The following is a 13,234-nucleotide window of genomic DNA, read 5'->3' as shown; positions in this document are numbered from 1 at the left end:
TTTACCCAGCACTGGGTTGTATTTAACCCAGCATTTTTTAGAGTGTAGTGTTATAGTATATTAATATTTTGTATATATATATATATATATATATATATATTTAGTTTTATTTAGTTTTATTTTATACACACACACACACACACGCACAATAGTGTTTATTGTATTAAACAGTGGTATTTGAAATTAAGCTGAAATATATATATATATATATACAAGCTGAAATCAAACTCTGTCAATAAATCAATCAAAGATGAGCATCAGAGCTCAGCTATTTTCATTTTCACCTTTGATGCATTCAGCAACCAAACCAATGACTTGTCCATGTGACATGTAGACAGACTTACAGAAGCATGAGCCATCAAAACGATATAAATGAATATTCTCACTCGAGTGGCCATACAAACGATGCAACAAGGCACAGGAAGGTGCAGGTCATGTGATAGAAAGTTGATACCTCCCCTCCATTTCCTCCACCCTTCAAAACCACAGAGGCCAAATGAAACCACAAGCTCTGAAACTGAACTATGACTGTGGAAAATGGCAGTTCTGCTTTCGTGAGGGGGCTACGAAATTAAAACTCATCAAATGCTCTCATAGTTTCCTTGTTCTTTCCCAGGCTCACCAAAATAAACATACAGCGCTGTGTAAGAACAGCATTTCTGTTATAACGGGCACATCTGGTGACATTAGTCAATGCGGAAATTTCCTTCACATCAGCAGACATCGACAGCGCTGCATTTACACTGCTGTGTTCAATAAGTGTATGCTAAAATTACAATCAAGGGGAAACATCAGGTCAGCATTAGCAGACCGTTGGTTGATAGCTAGCATGTGCAATATGAAAATGAATCAGCATCAATGATCAATGTTTAGTTATGAATTTCATGTCTCTCACACATAGCTATTAACTGTACGCCAACCCTTGCACTACTGTCGGTTTCTGTGGCTCACTGCTGGCAACTCTTCACCTCAATCTGCACTTGACATCTGTGCTATGCCATCACCAAACTCATGCCACATCAATATCAATTTATGTCTCATTTATAAACATTTAGTTTTGGTTTCAACTGTGTTTCCAGTGTTAGGACATATGATTTCACAGGTTTTAAAATGTAAACTTAAGAATAACTTATGGAAATAATGAAATATTAGCATGAAACAATAAATAAATTATTAAAACAGTCTCTATACATTTAGCTTTTGATCTTGTTTGAAGAGTTTATACATATTTTTACCGGAAAACAACAAAAATGCTGATTAAGAAAATAATGAATTATAGCTTTCCTTTAACTTCACGTTTAATTTCCTTTAGCTAACTAGCTAACAAATCTGCTTTCCCTCACAATCTCTCTCTCTCTCTGTGTCTTTGTACCTGCAGGATTAACTCAAGGTTCTGCAGGGCTAATCTGAAGCAGTAGGGTATAAATATAGACTCATGTCTGTTATGTAAGGGCCACTAAATATCTTATACCAGGTATTGGTGATAAAGAATGCAGCAGGTATACTGCACACATTGGATTCCACTGGTAATGGAAAGTCAAAATCACAAATGTTTTGAGACATTCATTACAGACCGCCCAATAGTGCACATATGAAATAAAATATGCATCGTAAAATGAACCCTTTATTACGGAGCCATGCAAGCCATGACATGCAAGAAAAAATAAATAAATTGTGCGCACAATTTACTAATTCGTTCCCTCGATGTACTAAAACGTGCACACGATTACTATTTTGTTCCCTCGATTTGCTAATTTACAATTTACTAATCTGCTCTCTCGATTTTTAAATCGTGTGCACGATTTAGCAAATCGAGGGAACGAAATAGTAAATCGTGCGCACGATTTAGCCTACTATTTTTTTCCTGCATGCCATGTGCGGGGCTCCGTACTTTATAATTAAAAGTATAAAAGTTTTTAAATTAAGCTGGAATTCTGCATGCGTGTAGAAAGTCTGTGATTGTTATATGAGGATTTACAGGCCCAGGCTAAAATGGTGACCTTTTCTCTCGGTGTGACTTCTGCTGAGATCTTTGCCTTCACTAAATGGTTTCAAAACTAATGTATGGAACTTTAAATAAGAGAAACATTTCGGATTAACATTTGTGCAAGTATAAGCTGTCGAAAGCTAGAGGAAAGTGACCTCCTAAATGTTTCGCTTGTATGAGAAAAATTCAGTGAATGTACTTGAAAGTAGTTATAAATATCACACACTCTCGGCTGACAGTACTGAGGTCGTTGAAGGTCCATATTTCCTGTCTGAAGAAACAGCAACTCTATATTAATACCCAGACTTTTGATGTAAAGCATTTTTGTCTAGTTCAAATGTAAACGTCCAGCCATCAATCTAAAATTGTTAACTGCTTGTAAACTATCCTTGCTTGACCTCGACACAATCCTCCATCCATCTCTGAGAACAGCATTGAACGCCATCGCCAGCCGCGCTCGACAATTCCTGCACATGCTCTTCATGTAAATATTTGCAAAGCCCCTATTTTTGGCAACATTTTTTCGTAGCGTTTACAAATCATGGTCAATTACAGCAATAGAGGCTTCACATGATGAACACAAACAGGAAATGCCTTTACATTACAGCCTCAATGCACACAAATTGAATGTAGAGGAACTCGAGTGTGAAATCACGATCGCTCGACACCACGGCTCATTACTAAGTGCCATTACCGTTCTCAGCTGCTGTCACTGTGAACGTACGTACTTGAGCTGAACATTACAGTAATAACTGTACACTCAGTATCATTAAAAATACACACAATCCTCATAAGATTCAATCCAAACACCGCCACATTCACATGCTCCACTGAGACTCAAACGTTCTCAGGATCTAATGAAGCATTTTATAAGTGAGACAAGTCATAGTACATGCTTTTACCACCTTTATACTGAAGCTGAAACTCAGAGACGTGGACGCTTCATATTTAACTCTTAAACAGAAGACATTAATGGACAGCATTGGTAATAACACTCTGATCCCAATCACTGCAACCAGTCTACATGATTTAGACATCTAATACATCAATAATATTGTCCTTGATTTTTATTTTATTTTAAATTAATTTAATTTTGGTCAAAATCAAGATAGCCTATAAGAAGAAGGTATAGATATATACAGTATACTTCAGATTTCCGTAATATGTCAAATAATATGTTGTTGGATTGTTAACATCAAGATATAATAATTATATTATATACACAAACAGAAATATAGATAGACACAGACAGACAGATAGATAGATAGATAGATAGACAGAGACAGACAGACAGACAGACAGACAGATAGATAGATAGATAGATAGAGACAGACAGACAGATAGATAGACAGAGACAGACAGACAGGCAGACAGACAGACAGACACATATTTTCGATGACTCTTTTTGCTGTTTACTTTAATATTTAATTTTTGCAACACACTAAGTTAATATGAAGTCTCAGTTAATATATTTAATTATACAAGAAATGGCAAACTTTTGTTAAAAATAGTTTTATATCAAGCACAGTACATCACAATACATGACATGACACTATTGTTAAACTCTTAAAAATAAAGGTTCTTTTTTTTTGGCATCTATAATCCCTCGAAGAACCTTTAACATCCTTGGAACCTTTCCATTCCATTTCCTGGTTCTTTATAGTGGGAAAAAAAAAGATTCTTTAGACTTTTAAATGTTCTTCACACTAAGAAAACATGGTTCTTTCTGTTCACTGAAAGGTTTTTTGAAAGGTTCTTTTCCAAAATGATTCTTCAATGGAATTGCTACGAAAACTCCTTTTTGGAACCTTTATTTTTAACAGTGTACTGTCTGATATGTCATGTCAACTACCCACAAACTGTTTGAATTGAATAGATTCCAAGGCAGCTTTTACAAAGAGTGTCCTACAAGCCAAATAGAGCCAAAGTTGACAGTAGCAAGAAAAACATTCACCTTCTGACCCACCTTGATGTAAATGATGCACTTCAGTTTCACCTGTTGGACCTTGTGAAAGTCGCCAGCTTTCTTTCCTCCTCTCTTCCCTCTCTATATCAGCTCTGTATGTCGGCAGCTCTTCACAGGAAACTCTCTGAACAGACACTCCCCTCTCCCTTTCTACATTTCCTTCTCTATCTCTCTTTATTTCGCTCTACTAAACTCTCTCACAGAGCCGAGCGTCTCTGTTTCCACATCCCCGCAGACTGTCACATTTCTTTCCAAGCGCCCACTTGCGTCTTCTCAAAAAACCCTCTCGGAGAAGTACGTGTGCTTTCTGAACAGCCCATCAGATCTAAAACATTAACGTCACCGTGTAACCTACATGCATGCCACAACAATGCAAAAGGGGGAAAAAAAGAGCACCTCAACAACTTCCTGCAACCTGAGATGTTTTCTTAAGTGTTCTGAGAGCACGTTTGCTTCTTAACCTGAGTTCCCAACTGACTTTATCTGATTCCTCTTCTGTTTTTCAGTGTACTAGTGACCAACCACTCAATAATGAGAATTAAGTCATTTAGAGCAAAAGGTTTATTTCCTCTTTCACACAAATCCATGTGACTTTGAAACAATAGAGTTGTTATAACGGCAGTGTGACTTTGCACATGCATTAAAAGGTAACACTTTAGTATAGGGACCAATTAGTGCTGGGCGGTATGACCAAAAATGTATATCACGGTATTTTTCAAAATTATACCGGTTTCACGGTACATGATGGTATTTTTTTTTTCATGCATGACCATGTATGTATTGCGGTATTTTAAAAATTCATATCATAACAAAAATAAACACCGGTATTCGGTATGAACCGGTATACCGCCCAGCACTAGGACCAATTCTCACTATTAACTTTAGCATGCCTATTGTTAACATATTGGCTGTTTATTAGTGCTTATAAAGCAAATATTCTGCATGACCATATTCTACATCACTAATCCTACCCAATACTTAAACTTAACAGCTACCGTACTATTAATAAGCAGCAAATTAGGAGTTTATTGAGGCAAGTCGTTAATGGTTTGTTAATAGCGAGAATTAGACAATAAAATAAAGTGTGACCCATTAAAAATGTTTGCACAGACATAATCTAAAATGTGTAGGTGTTTTAAACTAGAATTGATGAGCTGATGTTAGTCTACTTATTGTAGTGAACTCAAACTTAAAGCTGAAGGGTGATTCAAAAATGTGAAGAATGTTGTTAATGGACATTATTTGTCGACTACACTGTAAATAAATTTTTTCAAAGTTGTAAATAAAACTAAGATTATTAGAGTATGTTTTACAAAGAAAAAAACACTACTTCAGACTTGAAAACTGCATGCAAATTCAATGTCGCTGGTCATCAGTTGTATAATTTACAAGCAATTTCTGAGTGAAAATTGCTTCTACGCCATTCTTTCCCCATGTGTATGTGTCCAAGCTATCTCTCTAAAAAAACTGTAGTATATACTACTGTCTACATGGCACTTTAAAGTGCATGCAATGTAGCTCAGAACTCAGATCTGGTCTTGTTCAGGTGATCAGATGTTCCTCTTGTGAAACCAGGTAGTGTCCCTCCTCTAAGCCTTATGTTCCAGGATTTATCCAAAGCCAAATGGTCTGAAATCCACTCAGGTCAGTCGCCTTCCAGCACTCTTGTCAGTTCCAGGTTAGATAAAGGAGGGATAAAACCGAACCTTCATTCTCCACACAGAGATCCTAACGGTTCATATAGTTGCATCCTGTTCACGTTCAAGCAACAGCTTGCTTCCTTTCATCCAAACCTCACAGGATACCGAGAAACTGGGCTGTCTCTTTTCAATTTCACGTCCACTGACAGTGCATCAGTGCACGGCCAGCATATACCAGACTTCACCTGCAAGAAAAAACAGCAAAACAACAGCACAAAAACGAGAGAACTCACCTCAGGTGGTTGTTCTGGTGCTGTGCCGTGAGACTTTAGATGGCCATAACCCGGAGAGCTCGGCAGGGAAGAGGCGTTGTGTGGCCTCAGTGCTGATATGCAGCCACAGGTATCAGGAACAAGCTTTGATGCAACCAGCAGCTCCAACGAGAAACTCCACAAGACTCACCCGCAGCTTAGCTCAGAGCACCAACCTGCCTCCCACAGTGACGTCAAAGCTGCTGGTCACATGACCTGCCCGAAAAGCCTATGAGAGCCACCGTTGCCCTGGCAACAAGAACTTGGCATTGACTCTTGCTGTCACTCCTCGAGTACTTCTTAAAAAGTCAGAAAATACAACTACACTGAAAAAATGATTAATTGAATTTACTACATTCACAGGGCAAGTGGTTGCAATCAATTTATTTTAGATACATTTAAATAAACAAATTTAGTTGACTAACTTGTAAAATTTTTTTTTTTAAATGTAGTTAAAATAAATAATTTGCAACCACTTACCTTATAAAATTTGGTATCATTTTTTTCAGTGTATATAGATAAAAGTAAAATAATATGAAGGAACCAAATGAATATATATATATATATATGCACAAAAACGAGAGAACTCACCTCAGGTGGTTGTTCTGGTGCTGTGCCGTGAGACTTTAGATGGCCATAACCCGGAGAGCTCGGCAGGGAAGAGGCGTTGTGTGGCCTCAGTGCTGATATGCAGCCACAGGTATCAGGAACAAGCTTTGATGCAACCAGCAGCTCCAACGAGAAACTCCACAAGACTCACCCGCAGCTTAGCTCAGAGCACCAACCTGCCTCCCACAGTGACGTCAAAGCTGCTGGTCACATGACCTGCCCGAAAAGCCTATGAGAGCCACCGTTGCCCTGGCAACAAGAACTTGGCATTGACTCTTGCTGTCACTCCTCGAGTACTTCTTAAAAAGTCAGAAAATACAACTACACTGAAAAAATGATTAATTGAATTTACTACATTCACAAGGCAAGTGGTTGCAATCAATTTATTTAGATACATTTAAATAAACAAATTTAGTTGACTAACTTGTAAATTTTTTTTTTAAATGTAGCTAAAATAAATAATTTGCAACCACTTACCTTATAAAATTTGGTATCATTTTTTTCAGTGTATATAGATAAAAGTAAAATAATATGAAGGAACCAAATGAATATATATATATATATATATACACACACTGAAAAAATGATTCATTGAATTTACTACATTTTTTTATAGGTAAGTGGTTGCAATCAATTTATTTTAGATAGATTTAAATAAACAAATTTAGTTGACAGTCTTTCAACATGTTTTTTTTAAATGGAGCTAAAATATATAATTTTTTTTCAGTGTAAAAATACACTTTTTTTCATACACTTAAAAATGCTCAATATGCATACATATGTATAGAGCTATTTCATGCAGAAACACATGCACTTGTTGCATGTATGATATAGTGTATGTGTTTGGTTTTCAAGAAACAGCTTTCTTTTCTGCAAGGGCTTTGTTGTCATGATCACATTGCGATGCACAGGACAGGAGGAGAGGGTTAGCGTTAAGAGCAGACGTCCCTCACATTGGAGGCCATGCTTTACTTAAGCGGATTAAAGGGAAGTCAAAGCCTCCTCTCATTAGCCTTAATGTACAGACACTTTTTAAGGCTACTTGCTGAGTCAGTCATCTGCATGGCACTCGAATTGCTCCCTCAATGCATTATAACAAAACACGGGTGCACATGCAAAATACAGGCGATAGCATCTCACGCAGACATCCGCAGTGTGATTTGCATTCACAATCTGTGAAACATAATATGTCATAAAACTTGCATAACCAGCGCTGTTTGATCATATGCTGGTGCTGATATATGGAAGAGGATTGTATTGCTCAGAGGATGCTCTTTCACAGCTCAGGAGACTTAATAATTGAGTCCTGTTGTTTCATTTAAGAATCAGCTTTGATTGATGTTTGAAATTATGAAGAATATAATGAGAAATAGTTGAGGTCATAATGAAATTGTTGCATGGCAGACTTTCTTGGCACAATGCTGAGGGTCTTTTTCATTAGGAGAAAAATCAGAGAAACGGGAGGCTTATTGTAAGCAAAAGTCTCCATTTGATCTCCATTGCATCTCTTTGCTGTCTAAGAGAAACAAATGAGAAACTAAAAAAGATCCGATTTGTGATTTTTGCTTTTCTATGGGTTTGAATGATGAATTTGACTTCATATCGAGCTCTTTGACTTTTGATTGCAGACGTTGGTGTCAAGACAAATCTGAGCCCCATTTGAGACCTTGTTGAGATCTGTTATGAAACTTTAGAAGAGACTTACTGTATGTAAGATTACTGGGGTCTTTTTTTCAGGGGAAGAGTATGAGAAGCAGAAGACTTTGACAAGACAAAGAATTTGATGAGAAATATCGGAGGTCTCTTATTGCAGACTTTTGGTGTCTGTTGAGATCTCTTATGAACCTCTAGAGAGAATATGAGATTTCAGAGGTCTTTTCTCAGGAGTAAAAACCAAGAAGTGAAAGACTTGCACAATAATCTATTTGACTTTCATTACATCCAAAGGAGAACTGACTAAGGAGGATTAAGGAGATCTCATTTCTGTGAGAGTGGACAACCTAGTGGATTTTTAATTTTTTTTTATTGCTATAAGGTCTTGTGGTCTTGGAAGAAATTGATGAGAAATGTTTTGGGGTCATATTGAGCCCCATTTGATACACAGTTGAGATCTTTTGAAACTCTAGAGGAGACACATGTGAGATTACCAGGGTCTTTTTCTCAGGAGAAAAACCTAGCACTTCTGGTCTTGACAGAATCTGATGAAAAATCTTTGAGTTCACACTGAGATATCTGTATGAAACTCTAGAAAAGACACAAGGAAAGTTAGGGTAAAAAAAAAAATACACAGTTGAGATCTTTTGAAACTCTAGAGGAGACACATGTGAGATTAGAGTTTCATCTGTATGAAACTCTAGAAAAGACACAAGGAAAGTTAGGGTAAAAAAAAATGAAGTCTCCATTTGATCTGTATTTAATTTCACCGCTCTCAAGTAGATACATCTGAGATGTTTTAGACATCTCATTTGTGATTTTCTTTCATATGAGTAGATGGTTCTCCAGCTAACTCGCTGGATATAAACTGGCCTTGTCTATCCTGTAATGTTGGGGCACCGGTTGGCTCTGAGCCGCAGCTCCATCAGCCGGTCCATGCACAGCCACGGGCTCTTATCTTTAGATAACGTTAGCTTTAGCATGGATAATGAGAGCTGTATGGGAGGGCAGAGCTCTCAATGATTATCTGTTACCTAACCGTCCGCTTACACCCCACAGGCATGCTCTGGAGGAGCTGCTATTTCAGTCAGAGGTGAAGAGTAGTCCAGGCTACTCTCTTGCTGTCATTGCTCTGTGTGTGTGTGTGTGTGTGCAGGTTTGTCCTTTACTCACTTTGCTCCAAAGACAAGGCTTTAGGGTTTATCCTGTGAACACATTGGAAGACTTCAGTTCATGTGAGTTTTGCAATGTCAGCAAAAAGGTGATGGTGAGATGATTTCCTCTTAATATCAAAGTTTATCAAAGCATTTACTTGTCTTGAAAAAGGTGGTTGATAACAAGTGTCTAAAATGGACTACAGAGGTTGTTGAGGACATTAAACATCCTTACACTGAACAGATCAGTCACTTTCCAAAACCAATGGAAAATTGAGTTTTTGTTGAAGGTGATGTGAACTTTCAGGATGGCCTACGAAAATACATGACTGCAGGACTCTGTTAAAGTCAAAAGTAGCAAAGTGGAACATGCTAGAAACAGGAATGATACCTCAAATCATGTGGCCTATTGAGGAGATTTGTGCTATTATTTTTCTAAGCAGTTGGTTTGAAGCTATCACCAAAAACTTGCCACACCTTAAAAGTCCACAAGCACTAGTGCCTAAACCATAATAATCCAAATAAGTAAACATTTTCAAAAAAGGCCCACACACTATGGAGAAAAAATCCCACACCTTTACTGGGGAAAAAGCAGATGTTTTGGTCACAACATGACCTTCTTCAGTGCCTAAATCAATTGGACTAAAATGGATAAAAATCCCATAGACTTACATTGGAAAAAAAGAGGCCTGAAATGTGTAGCCTCTTTTAACCTGGACCATTAGAGTGCAACAGAAGTCAAAATCACAGTCATTTTCTCCATAGGTGAATTGGTAACCTGCTAATGATAACTTATAATATGTTAAAGACAGACATGTTGTGAGGTTGTTAATTGATGGTATATGCTTTTGTTGAAGCCTTCCATTTGCATTATTTCAACTTATTCTTAAAATAATAATGTTTAACACTGCTGAAAAACTGCATTATGAGAGAAATATCCACCAGTCAGAGTATCGAAACAAGCAAATCACACTGTGTTGCGTGATTAAACTTTGTTTGGTCCAAAAACTCTGTAACAAAGATTTCTAAGGGACAAATACTCCTAAAAGCAAGGCCGCTGAAAAAGTGAGCAGACACTAATGCGCTCTGTATGAAACCATATGGCAACCAACCCACAAAAGAGCACTTGAGTAACTGCATGTCCTGGCTCATACTCACAACAATCTAGCATCGCGGTGGCAAATTTCGGTGAAAGCAAAACCCCACATTATCAGAAAATGTACAAATGAGGTTTCAAGATGTCTAATCACACCTCTAATGCCTCAAAATGTAATTCTCACAAATGCAGCTCCGTTCGTGATCACACTTTTGAGCAACATTTAGAAATAAGGTGATTCAGTAAAAAGAACAATGCCCTGCAGTCAAAGGTCACTGCTGCTGCGTGCTGAGAGTTTAGGCTGATAGCCAGAGAGAGAGAGAGAGAGAAAAAGAAGTGCTCACAAGTGTGCAGGATTAGGTTGAGTGAGCTAAGTGATACTTGCAGGTGTGTGTGTGTGTGTGTGTGTGAGAGCAGACAGGTGGAGCTATTAGAAACACATCTTGGCCTCTGTGTGCACAGGTATAGGCTACTTCAAACCTTATAATATATAGTAATAATATATAGTATTAATGACATAAAAAGCCAGTTAAGTTTCTTCAAGGTAGACACTTTCATGCATTATGAAAAAACTGCACTTTACTAATGCCAAATTAAAAGTTTTAATTTAGAGTTTTGAATCATTATGTTTTAATAATCTTTTGTCATGTTTTCAATAAGTACACTTATTATAATGTGTTGACTAACATGCTAAATCACATGTGATTATAATTTTACCAATAGTGTAATTTGATTTTTTCTTTTGAATAGACATAAAATGTATTTTAAATGTGCTAAACTTTTAGTAGAATTTGTCTGTCAAGGGAAATAAAAAGGATGGGAAAAAAAGATTTTGAATGTAAATGTAATGAGTAATTTCATAAAATTTTCCACAGCTGGATATCAAGCCACTCACAGTTTTCATAATTTCCACTCTCATTTCAACAACACATTGTGCACATGATATGATTATATTTCACTGTATGAATGAAAATTTACATTTCATTTACATTTCTGACATAATACAGCAGAAATTATTTGGATGTGTGTGTTTGCGGTCTGTAAACATTGATTGAATTATTGTGTTGGTACATTCATTGTGACTTTGATGTAATGAAATAATCAAATGCGGCGTAACAGCGCTGGTGCATGTGAACAGAGGGGTTTTGTTCTTACCTCTGAAGTCAGGCCATTATCTAATGCTCTTTAGATAGCACACAGGTGAAGTCTGGCTGCTAAAGTCCCTTTGATCCTTTTTCAGGCACACACACACACACACACACACACACAGGGGCGTCACGCACTCATGATTTCTGAGGGGGCACGTGCGAGTGGTGTGTGTGTGTGGGGGGGCACACAGCAGCCACGACAGAACTGTATAACTGATATATGCTTAATTTTTTTTTCATTTTACTCGAAATATTTCCAAACGTGGTAACTATATCAGGAAATATCTCGATTCTCAAATATGTGTAAGTAAATGCGTTTTGCACCTTTATAGATTATGTTATTTGATCTATAATGGGTGATGGGAAGTCTATTCACTACACATAAAACCCCGTCTTTTTACTTAAAGGTGCAGTAGGAGATTTTGGAAAATACATATCGATCGGAACACAGTTCATGCACGTAGCTCACTTCTAAGGAGCTTGTTTTCTGAATCGGGTGTGTTAACTAAGCCAGACATGCAAAATATGCATCATGTGTCATTCACCAGTGTTTTTCTGAAGACAATCACCTATTGCACCTTTAAGTACCAGATATGGGTGTGTCATGCCATAAAATATTTTTAATACAACTGACTTTGTATTTAATGTGATTTTAATAACAATATTGTAAGTTACTAATTATAACACTTTCATTTTACAGAGACTGAGAGCAAAGAACATTTTCATTCAGTCTAGCCAGAGTTCAGGTGGACTCTCAAAAACTCCCATTGAAACCACTGAAGCTGTTTACACTGTGAAATGAATATCTTGTACGCACATCTGCACTTTGTTGTTTCTGATAAGAGAATTCGACAGAGAATTCAGTCAGCGAGCGAGAGAACTAAACACCGCGTTTCAGCGATGACTCATCTGATTGCCTCTGATTGGCCATTGCATTCATAGGCGCAACAGAATCGTGTGTGATTGGTTATAATGCAGCGCTGTACAAACGCGTCTGACTCTGGCTCAGCGCCAGCCAAAGCGCAAACGCAGATTTGAATTTAGCAGCTGATGCTGTGCCGCACTGAACGATCTAATCACACGGGTGCGATTGTATCAAATATAAAAAATATTATTCGGCTATTTTTTGTCTTTTGGAAGCTGCATTCAAAATCCACTTGGCTCACACACACACACACACACACACACACACACACACACACACACACATACCATTTCACATCCTAAAAACATGTTTCCTTTAGTTTAATAGACCAATTGCCTTGTGGGAAACCAATCTTTATGAAACTCATAGATTTGTTTTGATTGGAACAACATTCTAAAATAAATGAAATAATAAAAAAAAAGACATAAACAAATAAACAGATAATACTTAAACTAAAACCATAAAACATCTAGTTTTTATGTAGATAATGTTTAATGTATTTTTAAAAAAAGATTTAACATTAAGATTTATTTATTTTTAACATTACAGTTTTTCTGAATTGCTAAAACACATTTCTTGAAACCATCACTCATTTTCTCAAAACCTTAAACACCAATCCAAATACTCAAACTAAATTCACGAAACCTCTGACTCTTCCATCAAAATCAAACAATCACTGCAAAACTATTTCACCTGTACTCAAAATCAACCGGTGCTCTCAGATCACACACACATGAGTCAATAA

This window comes from Sinocyclocheilus rhinocerous, unplaced genomic scaffold (genome assembly GCF_001515625.1).
Source record: "Sinocyclocheilus rhinocerous isolate Xijiao unplaced genomic scaffold, SAMN03320098_v1.1 scaffold1666, whole genome shotgun sequence".
In the NCBI taxonomy this organism is placed as follows: Eukaryota; Metazoa; Chordata; class Actinopteri; order Cypriniformes; family Cyprinidae; genus Sinocyclocheilus; species Sinocyclocheilus rhinocerous.
This window is presented reverse-complemented; position numbering follows the sequence as displayed.